This window comes from Pteropus medius, unplaced genomic scaffold, assembly GCF_902729225.1.
Source record: "Pteropus medius unplaced genomic scaffold, Ma_sr-lr_union100, whole genome shotgun sequence".
Taxonomy (NCBI): Eukaryota; Metazoa; Chordata; class Mammalia; order Chiroptera; family Pteropodidae; genus Pteropus; species Pteropus medius.
In genome coordinates this window covers 10,238,260-10,256,613 of record NW_024340701.1, presented here as the reverse complement: position 1 = coordinate 10,256,613, position 18,354 = coordinate 10,238,260, and the positions used below count along the sequence as shown (strand labels likewise).

Sequence of the window (18,354 nt, the reverse complement as noted above, 5' to 3'; positions counted from 1 at the left end):
ATCTCACTCTCCTCTGAGGTTTCCCTTCCCTTTCCACCTGACTGTGATCATTTCTAAGTGTACACAGATATCCAAGTTTACTGCAAGGTACTTGACCTAGAGGCAGCCCTGAGTGATGGGCTCAGGTATCAAGGACACACATTTATAAGGGCGGGCAGTGAAGTGACTGAGGACTGGAGGGTGGACCACCAGTCTTCTCTCTGACCTGGCCTTCCCAAGTCCCAGCCCACCCCTCTAGGCAGAATTTGTGCTCTGGTTATGATCATCCCAGGCAGCCCATTTCCCCAGAGCTCTTACAACTTTTCCTCTAACATGTGTACATGATCTCATAATCTCAGTCCTTTTCTCTTCCCATTTCCTAACCTGCATCTCTACCAAATGCCATGAAGTCAAGCTTGCTGATGCAGCCATCCCCAGCCCCATCCTACAGGTATACAAGATGCTGACAGCACATTAGCTCCGTTCTCTTCACTTAATCTTTCTCCATAAAGCTTATGCCCGATACATACAGTTCCCCTGAAATACACAGCTTTCCTCAACTATAGGGTATAGATTCAAATAGCAGGCTGTTATTTAAATCGATTGAAACCAAATCCTTCCCTAATTCCCAGCATACCTTCTCTTAATGTCAACCTACTTTAGTGTTAAAATCAGCAAAAGTTAATTGGAAAAATTTTCATTGTCAGGTTTAGATTAAAGTGGTGTTCCTCTTTGAACTGTCTGATGAAGGACTACTTATATTTTTTCCCGATCCATCGAGGACCAACCCATGATTCTACGTGCATGCTTTGTTCCTCATGTGACTTTCCACGTGAGCTCCGGCGTAACTAACTCACCTCTGCCCTTCTCATGAGGCAGGTCCACTGGCACACACTTGGGTGTTGCAGCAACTTTGCCATAGACATTCCGAAACTACTATTTTCATACTTTTGTCATAAATCAGTAACAACTTACAGACCAAGACTAGTCTGCAGACCATGAAATGTGTTTTCAGGATGTTATCTGCTCCTCAATCCCCATAGCACATGGTGTCCTGAGGTAGAAGAGACGTACCTACCAGCGCCCCTGCCTCTGGCATCACTGTTTATCCAGTTGCACAAGCCAGACAGGATCCCCACATCTAACTATAACATCTTGTTGGATTTGCCACTTACCTATCTCTCAGACGCACCCACCTTTTCTCATCTCATCTGCCTTGACTATAATCCCAGCTCCCACCACCTCACATGGACTGCTTCAGGGTCCTCTCGCCTTCTCTCTCTGTAGTCCTGATCAATTTCAATCCACTCTGCAAAATCAAAGCCACAGCAACCTCTTCAAAGTATATAGAGAGCCTGTCTCTCTTCTGCTTAAAGTCTTTGGTGGCCTATTATGCTCTTCTGCTAAAGATCACAGCATTTGATGGGTCTGGAAGGAGCTGAGGTGCACAGCACCTGTTCACTTCCCTGTCCCCATTCTCTTCCCCAGCATGCCTGTCCTTCACTCACTCCTCAGGCATCCTCTGCCTCCCTACCCAAAGCCCTCTTAGGAACTTTGCTCCCTCTGTTCCTGTTGATTAGACCGTCCTCCCCACACTCCCAGTACTCAGAGCTTCTCCACTCCAGGGCTCTATTCTTGGTACTTTGCAAAGGGTGATCTCATTTAATCCTCACATCCACAAGATATGATTAATCCTATAATTAAAACGAGAAAACGATTGCTCAGAGAGGTTAAACGGTTTGCCTGAGGTGGGCTAAACAGCTAATTAATGAGATCCACACCCAGCCTGTGTGACCCTGGGGCCAGGAGTTGGCCTCTGCTGCCTCCACCACTGTTGGTCCTGAAGAGACCTCACTCAGGGCACTGAGATTTAGAAAATTCATACAGTCTTCTGCCTGCCCCCTCACCACAGTGAGACCTTCCCTCCTATGCTTCCTTGCATCTTGGCTTTTTACCATTCCCCTCCAGCTGACCCTTCTTTCCTTTTAAGCATCTCATATCATTTACTAGATGATGTTAGCATCTAGCTGTTAGCACCCAGGGAGTCACTATTAGGCAGAGCCTGAAGAACAACTAAAAATAGCCCTATTTTGTCCAATTTCTCTGGGAAGACCTGGGTTGTGGGTGTCTGAGACGCAGTCATAATTGCAGTGACCTTCACCTCCCCTATTTGGGCCCCAACATTGTGAGGCGAGAACTACCTTACTCGTGTCTAGGGCCAGATCATTTTCTGCCTCTTCATAGGAGCTTCCTTGGGCACCAGACAGAATGCTACTGAGCTGACAATTTTCAGGAGGCCCCCGCATATTCTGGCCTCTTAACACATGGGAATGTGCAGTTAGAAATCCATTTCCATGAATAAATGAGCTATGCAGGAGTTTCAAGAAAAAAACACACATTTTTTCCCCATTTAAAATAAGAGAAAGAAAATCCTGTGAACTTTGCAACTTCAAGATATCCTATACTTTGTGTCATTGGCCTCCACTGGAAGCAAGAAAAGCTCTGAAAAGAGAGAATAAAAAGCCTTCTTGATGAAAATAGTTGAACAGGCACTGGCAATGAGAAAAAAATTATATGCTATAATTATAGATTTTTGTTTGTTTTAAATCCTGGCGCTCAATCTGTGAGCTTGGTTTAATAATGAAATAACTAGAATTATGCATGCAAGTACAAATTTGGTATCACGTCAGTCAATTCCAAATACTATTTACAGAATGGAATCATTATAGTGCATTAATGTAATGAAGATGGCATTGTAGCCTCTTTGAGTATAATATCCTTAAAACATCACCACAGGATGGTAGCTGTAGCCCTTCTCAAGAGTTTAAGCTTATCTCAAGTGATCTTAACATCATTTGAATTTTGTCACTGAAATAATGTGGCTTAGGTTCTGCTGTTAGTAATATGTATGACAATTGTTTGAGAGAGAGAGAGAGAGAGAGAGAGAGAATATGAACCCCTGAGGGCAGGTCCTCTGGCCACAGTTTTTTATAAACATACTTTTGTCACTGAACATATCATACTGCATTGGTATTTGATTGCTTACATGTCTGTTCCCTCACTAGGTGGGGAGCTCATTGAGAGCAGGGACCCTTGTTTATTTATCTCTGAAATAGTAGGCAAAATGGCATAGCAATTAAAAGCACTGGCTCTGCAGCCAGACAGCCTGGATTCAAATATCAGCTTCATCAACATACCATCTTGGTAGTTTTGCATAGGTAGTTAACTTCTCTATGCCTCAGTTGCCTATCTCATAGAATTGTTATGGGTATTAAGTAAGTAGAACCATAGAAAGACACCTGGCACATAAAAAATGCTCGTTGAATGTCAGCTATTATTTTCATCTCGGTACCCCTAGCACCATGTATAGTGACTGGTATAGACTAGATGTGGAAGGATGAATTGATGGATGGGTAAATAAACAGCATAGCTATAATCCACAGCATGCATTGCTTATCTGAATCTATATAGCGTTATTTGTATTTCAATGGCTCTGCCAGATTCCAGGCCTCCCCTTTGTTGGAACTTGAGGCTGCCCGGAGATGATTGGACTTGGTTCAGATAGCTATCGGGAGAGACAAAGAGGGTTTGCACATCAGGGACTGAAGTTGAGCCTTCGCGAATGTGCAAAACTGAGAATTGATGCAGAAGTCATTATTAACTCACACATTTAACAGGATGTTTGCCTTTCAACAAAGGGTGACTAATTAATGTAACAGTTGATTATGTAGCTCCCTTAATTTGTTACTGGTTTTCAAACACCAGAGTAATTACATCACTAAAGGAGGACAGTTGCTAGAAAGTCAGTATACAAAAGAGATGCAAAAAGGATTGACTGCTGGTTCCAGGTCCTTATATTTCGGTTTCACTTGGCTACAGATGACAAGTCCCCCAGTGGAAGTCAAACTCTATGCCATGGCAGGGTGAGTCTGGCGTGGCAAATAGGCATGTGGAGGGTTGTGGAGTCAGACTTCCTGGGTTCCAGTCCTGACTCCTCAGCTGCTGACCAGCAGTGTTTATGGTGCCGACCTCTGCAAATGGTGCTACTGAAGTATCTCCCTCATGGAGAAGTTGGAAGGATTTAAGTGCTTAACGGTGTCTGGCATATGATGAGGGCTTCACAATATTTGATATTATTAGCTATAATTTACCTTCCGCTTTTCTCTCTAACTTCGTGTCCCAACATTCTCTCCATGGATCTTATTTCCCAAACACCCCCTACCCCTGATGACCCATGCCTATTCATATTGTTCCCGGGTCTCAGAACTTCAGTAACCTTCCCCTGTTCCCCATCCACATGCACATGTGCACGCATACACACACACACACACACACACACACTCACTCACTCACTCACTCACTCACCCTTACCTCTCACTCCAGCTTGGTAAGCTCCCATTCATCCTGCAAATCTTAGCCTAACTAAATCTTCTTTGAAGCACCCCTGCCTCTTAGGCAGAATTGGGTACTCTTTCTCCTGTGCCACTTTATCTCTTGAATATATTATGTTTCAGTGATTTTAAGATACTTTTCCCCTTGCACTTTAACATCTCTGCAATAAGGATTTGGCTTACAGTCTCTAACATCTTAGATTCAATGCAGTACAGCATCTGATTTATAGCTCATACTACATCTAGTATCACACATGTCTGAGCAACCTGAAGATGGAGAGTATGATGTATTATTTTTGTATTCCCAAGCACCTAGAGTAAGCACATGCTAAACAAATAGAATAAATGAACAAAAAATATAGCTAGGTGCCTGATTCTGTTAGATAGCACAATCTCTTTGGATATATGCAAACATCTGAAAAATAATGACAATAACACAACCATATAGCATTAACTATGTGCCAGGCACCATTCAAAGCAGTTACATATATTAATTAATTTATTCATTTCATGTTCACGATAACTCGATGAGATAGATTCTATTTTTATCTTCACTTCACAAATGAAGAAACTGAAGTTCAGAGAGGTTAAGCAACATGCCCAAGATTCTACAGCTGATGATAATGGAGCTAGGATATTAACCTAATAAATCTTCCTCTTAAACACTGATCTTTTATTGCTTATGACTCCTTACTCAGGCTTCCAAAGTCTTTCCTCTGCTATCACTCATTGTCTTCCTGGGCGACCTGTGTACTCCAGCCAACACACCCAATTCTCACATCCTCAGTCAAGACAGGTGCAGGTCTTTATATTTTGCTAATATTTCTTTGCCTGGATTTGTATCTTACTTTCCTTTACCAGCAGTTCAAATACAGAACTGGCTTCAAAGCCCATCCCATCCATCTTTCTATGATGTCTTCAGAACCCACTACACCCTTAAGGAAATTCCCTTTCCTTCTAACTCATTGTCTGTAGTAGCTTTTGAAAATTATAAAAGTGCCAATTTATGTATCTATAATGAGCCTGTGTCAGAGTTTATGTTGTATTGGCTTTTTCTACCCCTGTTTCTACCTTAGACTGCCAGCCAGCTACTTGAGGATATGGGCAGATCTTAAATATGTTTAAGGTACTCCCAAATTCTTTCTATTTCAGAGCCCCAGAAGTAGTAAGGATGAAATAAATATATGTTGATAGATGGATTTCTTGAGAAGCTACATCTGTATCATACAACCTACTACATTAACATTTTATCCATTTATCATTCAACAATGTTTAGTGTTTGTTAAGTACCCATGGTGTTCTAGGAACTGAGCTAATTGCTATTATCCCTACAACTAACTATTACTAATAATAATAACAGCTGACATTTATTGAGCACTTTTTCTTAGATATTGTGCCAAGCGACATGTGCATCATTTCTTTTAATCCCTACAACAACTCTATTATCTTCAATTTATAGATGATGAAACTGAGGCTTGGAGATATTGAATATTATGTCTTATAAATTCCACGAGCACAAGGACTGTGTTTGTTTTTGCTCATTTTTGTATGCACCCACAGTTTCTGCCTCTTATTTGGTTCTCAATGAATATTTGTCGATTGAATAAATGAATGAACCAATGAGTTCATTTTAAAAATGGCAGTCTGGCCCCAGAGTCGACAATCATAATTATTCTGCTGCCTTGACTCTCTCAACCCTCTTTTTCAGATGAGGATAATTAGACTATGAGAAATAAAGTAATTGTCCCAGTTCATGCATTCGAGAAATAGCAGAAGTGAGAAAATACTGAGGTTTATCTGGCTATCCTTGAAAAAGAATTTTTACCCCAAAAGTAATTTTCCCATGTGAACTATCTATAAGATAGAGTTAGAAAGTTCTTTTTTTCTTTCTCAAAAACCCCCAGGCCAAACGAGACTAGATATATTTAGTATGTAGGCCTAAGAATTGCCCAATTTTTGTCGATTATTATTTCAGCTTTTCAAATAGGCCTTATGATTGCTCATAATCTAGTAGAACATCGATCATTAAATTGTGATCCTCTATCTTTCTTCTCACATCTTTAAACAAAGAACAAGCCATAATTTATGCATGATAAATCAGAGACTTTTATATGGTACAGTTTGGATTTTTTTTTCTTTTCCCACAACGGATAATAAAATACTTTCATAGGATATGAGAGGTCAAAAGGGACAGTAGAAAGGATCAGTCTTGGCAGTTCACTCCTTCTGCCCTCCAGAGACACTGGACTCCAGTTAACTGATAATAGGTTCTCTGAGCTGTTTTCAGATCTACCTGAGTTCACATTCCAGTTGAATCCTTATGATTTGTGTGAACTTGATCAAGAATCTTAATCCCTGGGAGCCTACTTTCCTCATCTTTAAAATTGGAATTACACATCGTATTATCTTGCATTGTTGTTGTAAGCATTAGGTATTACATAAATAGCGGAACAACCACACTCAGACCACATAGACAATAAATAAATGTGAGCTATTATTTCAAAGAGCCTGAGAGAAGCTATATTTGCTTTTAATAAAGTTGTAAAGAATAAGCAAAATGGAATTTTTTTTCTACCTTAGGTTTGAGTTATATCAGCTCCACAAAGTCATGCTCTATGGCTTATTGAATAAAAATAAAGATCCAGTTGGTACTTAATCATACCTTTGATAAATGAATAAAAATTAGATAATGATGAACTAATATTTAAAGTAGTTTGGGTGACATTTCCCCAAACTTGGAGCACACTGAAGCTTTAGTACTTGGTGTGTCCTTTAGGAGTTCTGTGATGCCCACGTATAGGAGAGGCCTTTCTACCTGCCTCTTATAAGGCCTTAGCTCTTCCACATTTCCAGCTCCTACAGTTAGGATCTGGCTATGAGCAGAAGTGACATACATCAGTCCTAGGTCAAGGTCATAAGCACTAGATGCAACCCACTAGCTCCTTCTTTTCTTGCCTTGACAACCATAAGACCATGGGTTGTGGTGTAGAAGCATCCGCCAACTTGGACCTAGTGTGACTGCATCAGAGGCCCCGCCAACCCAGGCTGAGCATAGAGTTTAAATCAAAGATGAACATTTGTTATAGCAAGCTATTGAGATTTCATGGTTAACTTAGCCTGTCTGAATATATTAAGCCATAGGTCTTTGAGGGCAATGTTTAAAATTTTTAATTTCCACAACTGAAAAAAAAAAATCATTGTCCCTATATTCTTTACTTCCTTTATTAATTTATCTATCCATGCATTCATCAACCTATCTTCAACAAATGTTTTTCTAACACTTACTCATCACCAGATACCAGTCTGGACACTGAAGATATAATAGTTAATAGGCCCCATCACTCCTACCTTCTTGGGGCCAGGAACTAGCTGGAAAAACAAATAAGAAAAATATGTATTGATATGGATATGATAAGGCCTGTAATAGATAAGGGGAGTGAGATGGGAGCCCAGAAAAGGGACACTGATCTCAGCTTGGGTTGGGGGTTGGGGGTGGGGTTGTACTTTGAGCTGAACCTTGGTGGACGAGTAGGAATTTTATTTGTTCAACTGATGTTTATCAATCAGCTACTATGTAGCAGATTCTTGGCATTGGGGATACGGTGATAAGCCAGACAGGCAAGATAATAAAAAAGGACACAAATAAATGAACAAATTAATTTCATAGCAATAAATATTATGATGCCCATAAAAACCAAGGGTGACATGATAGGGATTAACTAAGGGGAGGACTTTTGCTTGGGTGGTGAGGCTCCTGCAAAGAGATGACCTATGAGCTGAGTTTGTCAGGGCCTAGAGGGTTCAAGACCCTGAGGAGACATGATGGAAAACGAAGCTCTCAGGGTAGACAGGTTTGTGGAACAGGAACATACAGGCTGAATTTTATGACAGATATTGCTGGGAAACTCGATTTTCCTTTTGCTGGATTTAATATTTTTTTAAGTTCCTTTGCTTGTAACAGAGGTTAGATACATCTCTTGTAGTAGAGGTATCTGTTATTAGACTTATGTATTTTTATTTATTTTAGGCATTTCAGAAAGCTGTACTCTGAAAGGAGTCAGGAAAGAATGAGCAGTAAGCTTTTAAGCAAAGAAGTTGAAATAGCAAATTGGTGTGCTTTGTGGATTTTGAAAACCCACAGGCTCTGGAGTTAGAAAGACCTGGCTATGAACCCCAGCTCCCTTCCTTTTCCAGCTGGCAGATCTTGGGCAAAGGACAATCTTTACCTGCTTCAATTTCCCCATCAATTTAACTGGAGGTATTAATAGCACCTCTCCTATAGGCTTGTTATGAAGCTTAAATAAGATAATGCCTGAAAGTTGTTAGCATGGTGATTGACAAGAAGAAAACATTCAGTCAACAGTATTATTGATGTGATTACCATTATTCTCTATCTTTACTGTCAGCATAATCACTCTATTTATTTTGGTGGGAAGCATTCTTCTTCCCTGATTTGCAATGATTTTTTTTTTTTTTAAGGCTTTGCTTTCATTTATTTAATAAATTGCATTAGACTACTGCCCCAGATATATCAAGTTTCAAATTCTCATCCTGGCATTCGAGGTCCTCTTTCATTTGTTTTTAACCAGAGAGGTTCCACCTCCCACTGATATTAACCCTACTCTCACCTTCGCACCCCACGGTTCTCTCCTTATAGTCAACCTCCATACTTTTATTCAAGCCAGTCCCCATCCAATGTGGAATTCCCTCTTTCCTGACTGTAATAAAATATCTTGAGTCCCTATTCTATGTCAGTCACTTAACATATATGATGTCATTAATCTTCACCTCTAAAAAGCAGCTGAGACTCAGAGAGGGGAATTTCTTGGCAAATCCAGGTCGCTAGGAAGTAGTAGAGAATTATTGGTAATTATGAAAATCCACTCAATCCTGTAAGGCAGGACTAGAGAACTATTTTCTCCACCCCTCGATCCAAAGCGAGGTGTCCACAACCTCAACTGGCCTCAGTTCATGTTGTCCAATTAGGAAGATGGAACCAAGGGCAGAGGCACAAACCAGCAAGGCACTCTGAAGACACAAAGACCCTTGCCTCAGTGAGTCCCACACACTGCGAAGAGCCATTGGAAGTTATCCATAGAGTCCTGCCCTGTGTCCTTGTCATGCTGAAACGTCCAGGGTAAACTCAGTGCATGGGCACAAGAGTTTTCTCAGAGCCAACCAAGTCAACTCATCCTGAAAGAGAGTGTGATTTTCAGTAGACAGAGAAATTATAGGTCAGTCTTGGAAAGCTGTAGTCAAAGAGTTTTTAACAGAAAGGCATCGATAGGTCAAAAGTGAAGAATATCAAAGTGAGTGAGGATGCAGAGCAGAAATAATTCAGGGTGGCAGATTGAGGTATAAGGCTGTAAACACTCAGTGCCAGCCAAGGTAGTTGGAAGGTACTTTTCTGTGGCACAGAGAAGGAGACAGGCCAGATACTTTCTTAGTTACTTTTCAGAAACCAAACCCACAAAGCCCTATCTCCTGGCTTCCAACCAGCCTAGCCTCCTGGGAACTTGCATCCAGTGACCCCCATGGGTTCCCCATCACCCTGCCCTTCCCTCTTGGGACACCTGGCACACCACATTGCTGTTGTTCATGTATGGCTCCCCACTGGACCTTGAACTCAGGAGGAACAGGGATCATGTCTATTTTAGCATCATGTCCCTAGGGTCCAGTACAATGCTTGAAACAGGAGGTATTCAATGAATAATTTTGTTGAATGAATAAATACATACATACAATGGTGAGAACAAATGTTCCCCCTGAGAGTGTGTCATAATCTACCCAAGAGGCAGATTTCCTTATTCTGGGCCAGGATAGAAAGACTCAACCTGGGTCCTTTTCTGCAGCTAATCCTAGAGGGAGGAATGCAAATAAGAATCTCAGTGATACATCTAAAACAGTCAAGACTGGGTTCAAATCCTAACTCTTCTACTTTCTAACTGTGTGGTGTGGGGCCAGTACCAGGGTTCTCTCAACTGTAGGAGGATTTCCACAATAGGAGAAGGTACACATTCAAAAAGAAACAAAAATCAAAACAAATAAACAAAAATCTAACACTTATGTATCTGATAGCAGCTACATAAGTAGCTGTTTTAAGTGTATTTAATATTGTAACCTACTTAATCATAACAACTCCATAAGGGAGGTACTGTCATTAGGTTCATTTTTACAGAAGAGCAAACTGAGGCACCGACAGTATACATATTTACCCAAGACTGCATAGCAAGTAAATGGAAGAGCCGAGATTTGAACCCAGGCGGCCTGGTTCCTCTATCTGTATTCTTAACCTCTGAACTTACTACTTCTTTCAAGATGATGCATAAAAAAGCTTAGACTTAGGATTCATAAGGTCCTCCAGGGTGCTGATATCATATCTGCTGTTTATTACATGTGACTTCAGGGAAATTACTTAGCCTCTCTGGGCTACGTAACTCCCTCCTTTTACCATGGGGATAATAAAATGAGATAATGAATGAGATAATAAATTGAATGGAGTGTTGAAGCTATAAAGCTCTTTGCACATATAAGCATGAAGTATATACTAACTATTAGACACTGAAAAACTCTGAATGATATAATGAGGTGCTTGCCTTGTATACTGTGGGCCTACAAAAGCAGATTTTTAAAAAATCAAAACTGGAAAGGAAGGGAGAAAAGGAAGGAGAGAGAGAAAAAGCGTGGGTAGATGAATAGATGGATGGATATAGAGATAGTTGTATTTTAGGAGATATACTTCCAGCAGAGCACTCTTAACAGAAGAAATGTGTAAGAAGCAATATATTATCATACTCTTGGATTTGGGAGTTAGACAGTTGAGGTAAGGGCAGGGACCCAATCCAAGGACTCCACTTTCTAGCTGTTTGAACTTAGATGTGCAACTTCTCTCTGAACCTCAGTGTCCTTCTGTTGAGAATAACTGATAATACAACCTTCCTCATTGGCTCATCATGAGAATTAAATTTGATGCCATACGATAAGAATTAAGCATGTAAGAGGTGCTCCAAAATATCCCCCTGACCACCACCACTGGCTGAATACTTTGATGTTCCCCATTTATTCCAAATGATAAAAAATTGCTAGATGCCTATCTATTGGAATTAATGTCCCGAAGTGGGGAGAGGGCAATCAGAAGACGCACCCTGCGTTTTCTTCCTATTGCTTACCTGCTTGCAGGTGCAACTGGTACCGGAAACATTTGCTTCAGCAGGGATCTTTGTTCTGCTGTAATTCCGGGCACCCAGCTAATCCTTCTGCTTCCCAGATGCTCTTGGAGCCTCTGTATTTTTAGCTCATCTCTTTTATGTGCCTCAATCCAAAGACATCTTATTATTCACTTCAAAACTTGACAACTCTTATCACGTTGTCCGCTCATTCCTTTCAGATACTCAAAGAAAGAATAGAATGAAGCAGGCCCAAGCCAAGTTTTGCTTCTGCTCAGCTGAGTCCAGAGCTTCAAGAGTTTCTGGCCACATCCGCTTATAGCTCCACTCTGGGTGTCACAAGGCCTCATTCACGTCTTTATATACCTCATTCACCTTTATATTATAGAATGTGCAATTATATACTGTGTGTAGGTGCACTCAAAAATGCCACTGATGCTCCTGTATGGACACTCAGTGGTCACAGCGCAGTTCTAAGACAAGACTAAAAAGCACGAGCGAGTAATAATAGAGCAAGGATAAGCATTTCTAACATTAAGTCATTTACTCGACAAATATTTGTTAAATGTTGACTGCGCACCAGGATATATATTTTTTACATAAACAGGAGAGCTGTTTCCTGATGGGATATGCTTGAATGACTTTGAAATAACAACATCACATTTATTAAGCACTTCCTGTGCTTAATAAGGACAAATTATTCCCATTATACAGATGAGAAAGCAGAGTCACAGAAGGGTAAGTGACAAGCCCAGCTGTCACAGCTTGTGAATAGACCGATTCCATAGCCTGTGCTCTTAATCACTGTGCCATATTCTCTCTATTCTCCACCCAGACTGCCTCCAATTCCAGGGTTATAATAAATGAGATAGTACGTATAATGCACTTAGCCAAGGGCCTGGGCCTCATGCTAGTAGAGACTGTATCTCCAGTATGCTGTCAAAGATAAACAGCTGAACACTCAAGTGGCGAAAACAGATTTTATTCAGGAACTATAGACAATAGGGGAAAGAGCTGAGCTCCATTCTGATTTATGCAGAGGTGACTAGGCATTTTAAAGGGAGAATGAGGGACGAGGAATAGCAGGGTCTTGTGCAGAGTCAGCCCAGGGTACTTTCAAAAAATTACAAAAGGTGGGCAGGTGAAGTTAGTCCATGTGAAACCCATCTGGTTTACTAACTGGCACTTATCTAACTTCAGGCTCCTACCTTCCCACAGAGGTTGGGAGACAAGGGCCCTATCTTCAGATGTTGGCTGGAGCAAACAGTAAATTCTTTTGGCAGCCTTGAGTTTTCTCAGGCAGGCACTTTAAGAGGGGCTAGGGTCATCCTAGTGATGTAGCCTTGAGCTGTTATAAACTATATTAGTGTTTGCTCAAGTCTTTATAGGCCAAGGTTGAGGCCTAATACAGCAAAGGGCTCAGAGCAGCCTGGCTAGAACTTAGTTCAGGAGAGTCTTTGTCAGTGATGCCTTCTATTTTTGCTGGTTTACGTGATCATCACATCAGCTCTGCTCTGCAGAGCCAGCAAGCCACTGACATCTATATGCAGATTCATGAATGGACACCCAGACAAGTTAAAGATAGATGTATAGATAATAGTCCATTGCAAATCAGAATAGCAAGTGTTCTGAGCCCAGAGACTGCAAACAAGAGGCTCAGGGAGCACAGAGGGGACAGCTACCCCAGGCGGGAAAGGAAACTCTGTCAGGAGTTTCGGGATCCAGGCTTTCAGTGGCTCATCCCTGAAATCTCAATAGAATCCTCAAAACGGCATGGCAGGCCAATACCTTTTGGCCATGGCCTATCTCCTTTAGATCGCCCTGAGAAGTCGCTCTGGAAAAGGTGTACAGAAAGGCCATGCAGATGACCTCACATCTTCTGAACATCCAACCTTAGAATCCTCGGAACTCCCCGAGGCCACCTGTTCTGCTCTGACATTTGCACATGCTGCTGCCTGTACCTTGGAGTGTCCTTCTCCTCCTTTCCATGTTGTACCTCCTTATATTTTGTGAACCAGCCTGAATTCTTTCTCTTCCTGGCCACCTGCCCCAGTGGGGTTAACTGCTTCTACCATGTGCTCCTTAGCACAGACGGTCGTCTCCCTCTATCTGAGAATTTACACATCTTATTGTAATTGTCTATGAACCCGGCTGTGTCCTGTAGACCATATTCTCTGGGAGGGCAGAGACTGCCTCTGATCATGTATATTTCATATGGCCTGTGCCTCGATGGCATCCAGTGACTGCTCTCTGAAAGGACAACCAGGGCCGGATTCTAGGTTGTTTAACTCTGTGTCCAGCATGCTTTCTGGCCCTCCCAGATCGCTCGTCACTTACATCGGCCAACCACCTGACAGCTGACCATGCAATGTTCACGGTGGCCCTTTGAGACAGCATCTCACCAACAGGCACGCCAACGCCCAATGCAGGTCTGTGACTTTCCCAAAGTCATACAATGGAGAAGAAAGCAACAGAGCAAAGGAATGACCCAGACCCATTCTGACCCTGGCACATAGACCATGCTTACTCACAGATTTCACCATAAGGTGACATAAAACCTTATACTGTAAGGTGCAAAACATATCTAATTGCCTCCCAAAACTCCCAGTGAAGCGGTTTATTTATCTATCTATCTATCTATCTATCTATTTATTTATTTATATTTATCTTTCCAGCACAGCCATTTAAACAAAGAGGTGCACCATTCCATCACTACTGCCACTACCAGCACCAGCATTCAGGATTTTTCTTAAGATAGACCCCCGTCCTTTGTTGCCAGAAACTTTAATGAACTTCTGTGGGTCATGGATTGTGGGTCAGGGAACAGGGTAGAAGAAAGTAGGATTCATCTTCTGCTCACAAACATTTTGCCAGACTGTCCCCAGACCAGAGAGTCTGCCCAGGGCAGAAGGGTGGTAGCCAAGTCCAGCTGCAGTCTGACCACGGCCCTCAGGCCTTCCTCTCCAGCAGGACAACCAGGTTCACTTGTAACCATCTGTCACCTGTGATCCTCCCTCCCCGACGCTTCAGCTGTGCATCCCCTTGGCACACCATGTTAGCGGCTCCCATTCCAGTGCATGAGCTGGGAGGGGCAGCTCAGCTCTCTGTCCTTCTCTAGCCTGAAGAAGGGGTCCCTTTGCAGCCCATTGAAAGGGTCAACTGCAGTGAAATTAACGGCACAGTTGAGTAGAAAGAAGCTAGACAATTTCACTACCACCTCAGTTTTTATCTGGCCTTTAAAATCCTGCATTCCTTTGCCCCTGCTACCTTCTTTCACTGCCACTTTCTGCCTAGCATTTTGTGGTCTAATAATCCCAAACTGATTGCGGTCCCCTGCCTATGAAATGCTATTTTATGGCTTCATGTCTCATTGTTATCCCTTTGGATGGAACATCTTGATCCCTATCACCACCATCGTCACCGATTTTTACCTAGTTGACTCCTACTAATTGAATCAATTCAGGCTTCCATTCCTACCCTGTTCTTACCTTTATTATAGCTTGAGCACAGTATTCACTTATTCATTCCACAAATCATTACTGAGCCCCCACTAAGTGTCAGACGCTGTGCTGGGTGCCGGTGATGCAGTGGTGAGCCAAGGTTGACACAGGGAGTATTTTCCTAGTCTTCACAGACTAATGGTGGAGACAGATATTAACCAAGTAATCATGCAAATGAAGGGATAATTGCAGATTGTAGTATGTGGTAGGAAGAAAGGAAATGGGTTTCTTTGAAAATATTAAACAAAGGCACCTGACTCCCTGTCTCCACAGAGAATATGAGCTCCTCAAGGGGAAGGATCTCGCCAGCTCTAGTGTTGTCTCCCAGCACCCAGCATAGTGCCCGACATAGAGTTTCTGGATCAAGGGAAATATGCCCTATTAGTAGAATTGAGTAAGGGGGCAAGTCAGAGCTGGGCCAGTAGCTAGTAGTGTTTCATGCAGGAAGCACTAAGTGACTCAGCCAGGCCTCTTTATATCTGCGCTAGGTAAGCTACCTTGGGTGCAGCTGTCTCTGAGTTGGCACAGAGATGAAACTATATGCCAGGAAGGAGGAGAAGGTGGGATAAGTGAGCCCAGTGCTGAGCACAACCTGACAATCACTTCCTGATATAGAAAAATGGGCATGAAGTTTGCCGTCACACTGACTTTTAACTTCACTGTTGATTGAACATTGATTGGGCAAGTTGCTCAACCCCTCTGAGCCTCAGTTTTCTCATCTCTAACAGGAAAATGATAGAGCCGAGGGTTGGAATGTATTAGTTCATGTCAGTTTTGCCTTCTGAGGCTCTAAGATGTGTTAAGAAGATGAATACAGGGTGATGTTTGGTGCATTTTCAACAAAGGGGGCAATTTTGTGCTAAGTTCTTTTACTGACAGTTTATTTTCCGAGGCAACAATCTAACAAATCATGAGGCTGATTAGTGTAAGAAAAACAATTGATCCTGGTACTCAGAGAGCTCAGCCCACTACTGCAGTGGTTTGGCGGTGTATTTGGGGAAATGCTGCACAGCACTAAATGGGAAGTAATTGGATAGATGCAGCTGTAAATTGCACAGCGCTGCACCACACTCAGCTTCTGATTTAAGTAGCAAGGTCTGGCAGTAACAGGAAAACTAAAGGGTTTGCTCTCCTGCATTGAAAAAAAAGAGCAAAGCTGGCAGGGACCAATCCTGGCCCCTCATTTTACAGATAAGAAAATTAAGGCTCACTGAAGGAGTACAGATGAGACTAGCTAACTAAGATTGTGTTGTTTCACCCCTGTATTCTCGTGGCAGACTCCTCAAACAAAGGGATCTGGAGATAAAACTAAGGAGGTGACTGCATTCCTTTCCTAGGAGTGCCATTACAAATTACTACAACGGAATGGCTTAAAAAACAGAAATTTATTGACTCATGCTTCTAGAGGCTAGAAGTCTGAGGTCAAGGTTTTAGCAAGGTTGATTCTTCTTGAGAACTCAGGATCTGTTCTATCCCTCTCTCCTAGTTTCTGGTCATTTGCTGGCCATCTTTGATATTTCTTGGCTTTGAGACACATCATTCCAATCTCTGCCTTCATATTTGCAAGGTATTCTCCTTGGGCATCTGTGTGTCCAAATTTTCCCATCAGACACCAGTAATATAGATTAAAGGCACACCCTATTCTAATATGACCTAATTTTAACTAATTACATCTGTAACAACACTATTTCCAATTAAGGCCACATTCCGAAGTACTGAAATTAAGGACTTCGACATATGAATTTTTGGAGGGCATAATTCAACTTGTAACAATGACTGACAATTTAGATAACAGAATTTTTGTGCCATAGAGGAGCTACCATTTATTAAGCATTACTAGGTGCCAGGCAGGATACTAGGAATTTTAGCACCATGATCTTATGTAGTTCTCACCCCAATCTAAAGCAGTTATAGACGAGGACACCAAGGTTCGAAGAAGCTATGTAATTTATCCAAGGTAACAAAAGGTTCGGAGAAGCTATGTAATTTATCCAAGGTAACATATGCTACGTAATTTATCCAAGGTAACAAATGGATTTCAAATGCTGCCCTGTGTCTATCTAAAGTCATGTGTCTCCTCAGCACCCAAGCATCTGACTAAATAGGATCTTAGGAGCCATATTTACTACCACCAGCAGCTACTTAATTTATAAACGAAGACACCAGGACCTGGAATCATAGTCTTCTTACTCCTGATCCAGCACCATTTCTGTTGGCTGCATTTAGTGAGTTCATTTTTTGTAAGTTTCTGTCTGACATGCAAGACTTCATTGTGAGCAAGGCGGAGGTTAATTTCAGACTGGTTACAATGCAGAAAGTAATTTTCCATTAAATATAATGACCTCATTTCTGCAATGACTTGTGGCAAAACATGCTGTTTCATTTCCATTCATCCAGACTGATTTACCTACTTGCTATAGTGATTTTATACCATGAGCTAAAATGTTGAAATCATTGGTTACATTAATAAACACCTACAGTGGTTATTAGGAGTCTTCATGCAGAAAGAAACAGAAATAAAAATAAGAATTTTAGGAGAATTAAAATATAAGCAGTTAAAGTACATTCAAAACTATATTCAGGTATACAGAGGCTGCCTAGAGTCTGAAGCCCAGCCATAGGTGTCAGTGGTCCAGGGTCTACCTTATCAGCATTGTGACCTGGGGGAAGTTACTCATCCTCTCTGTGTTTCAGTTACCTCAATAGTAAAAGCAGGGAAAATACTATGTAAGGTTGTTGGGTGAGTGAAATAAATGATGATTCCATATGTATGTAGAGTACCTGACACAATGCCTAGCACACAGTCAGCACTCTCTGAACAGTACCTTTTTTTAATAGAACGAAAATAAAATCTGAATCATTATGCATATTTTAGAATCTTCCAAGTTCAGGATATTTCTTTCCCAGAGTTTCAGAAGTGTAAATTTTTCTCATATTTATTCAACCTGAACTTTTAAAAATGTGGTTGTTGAAAATAGAAAAGTACTGATTCATGTTTATTTATGCAATGGGAATGCAAGAAGGACAACGGAAACTGGCAGCTCTAACTCTAAGCACTTCTAAGCTTGCTAAACACCCCACTCCTTATGTTTTGGACTAATGGTTACCTGAGACAGACTTGGTAAAGGCCTTTTATCTGCAGCCTACTTTGAATTAAGTTACTGAAGTGATCAGTGCCTAGGTTTCTCCTGTACTCAGAGAGAGGAGGAGGGAGTGAGAGGTAAGGAAGCACGCTAAGATTTGGTTTTTATCTCCAATATGTTATCATGATAATGTTCAATCAAATGGAGAATTTTACCTTTTGCCATATTTGCTTTT

The 18,354-nt window shown here is 41.5% G+C and overlaps 1 protein-coding gene across 1 annotated transcript in view; it reads left to right on the top strand.

Moving 5' to 3' along the window:
• Positions 1–18,354, top strand: part of DAB1 (DAB adaptor protein 1) — a 370,550-nt gene that overhangs the window by 281,257 nt on the left and 70,939 nt on the right. The window lies entirely within an intron of this gene.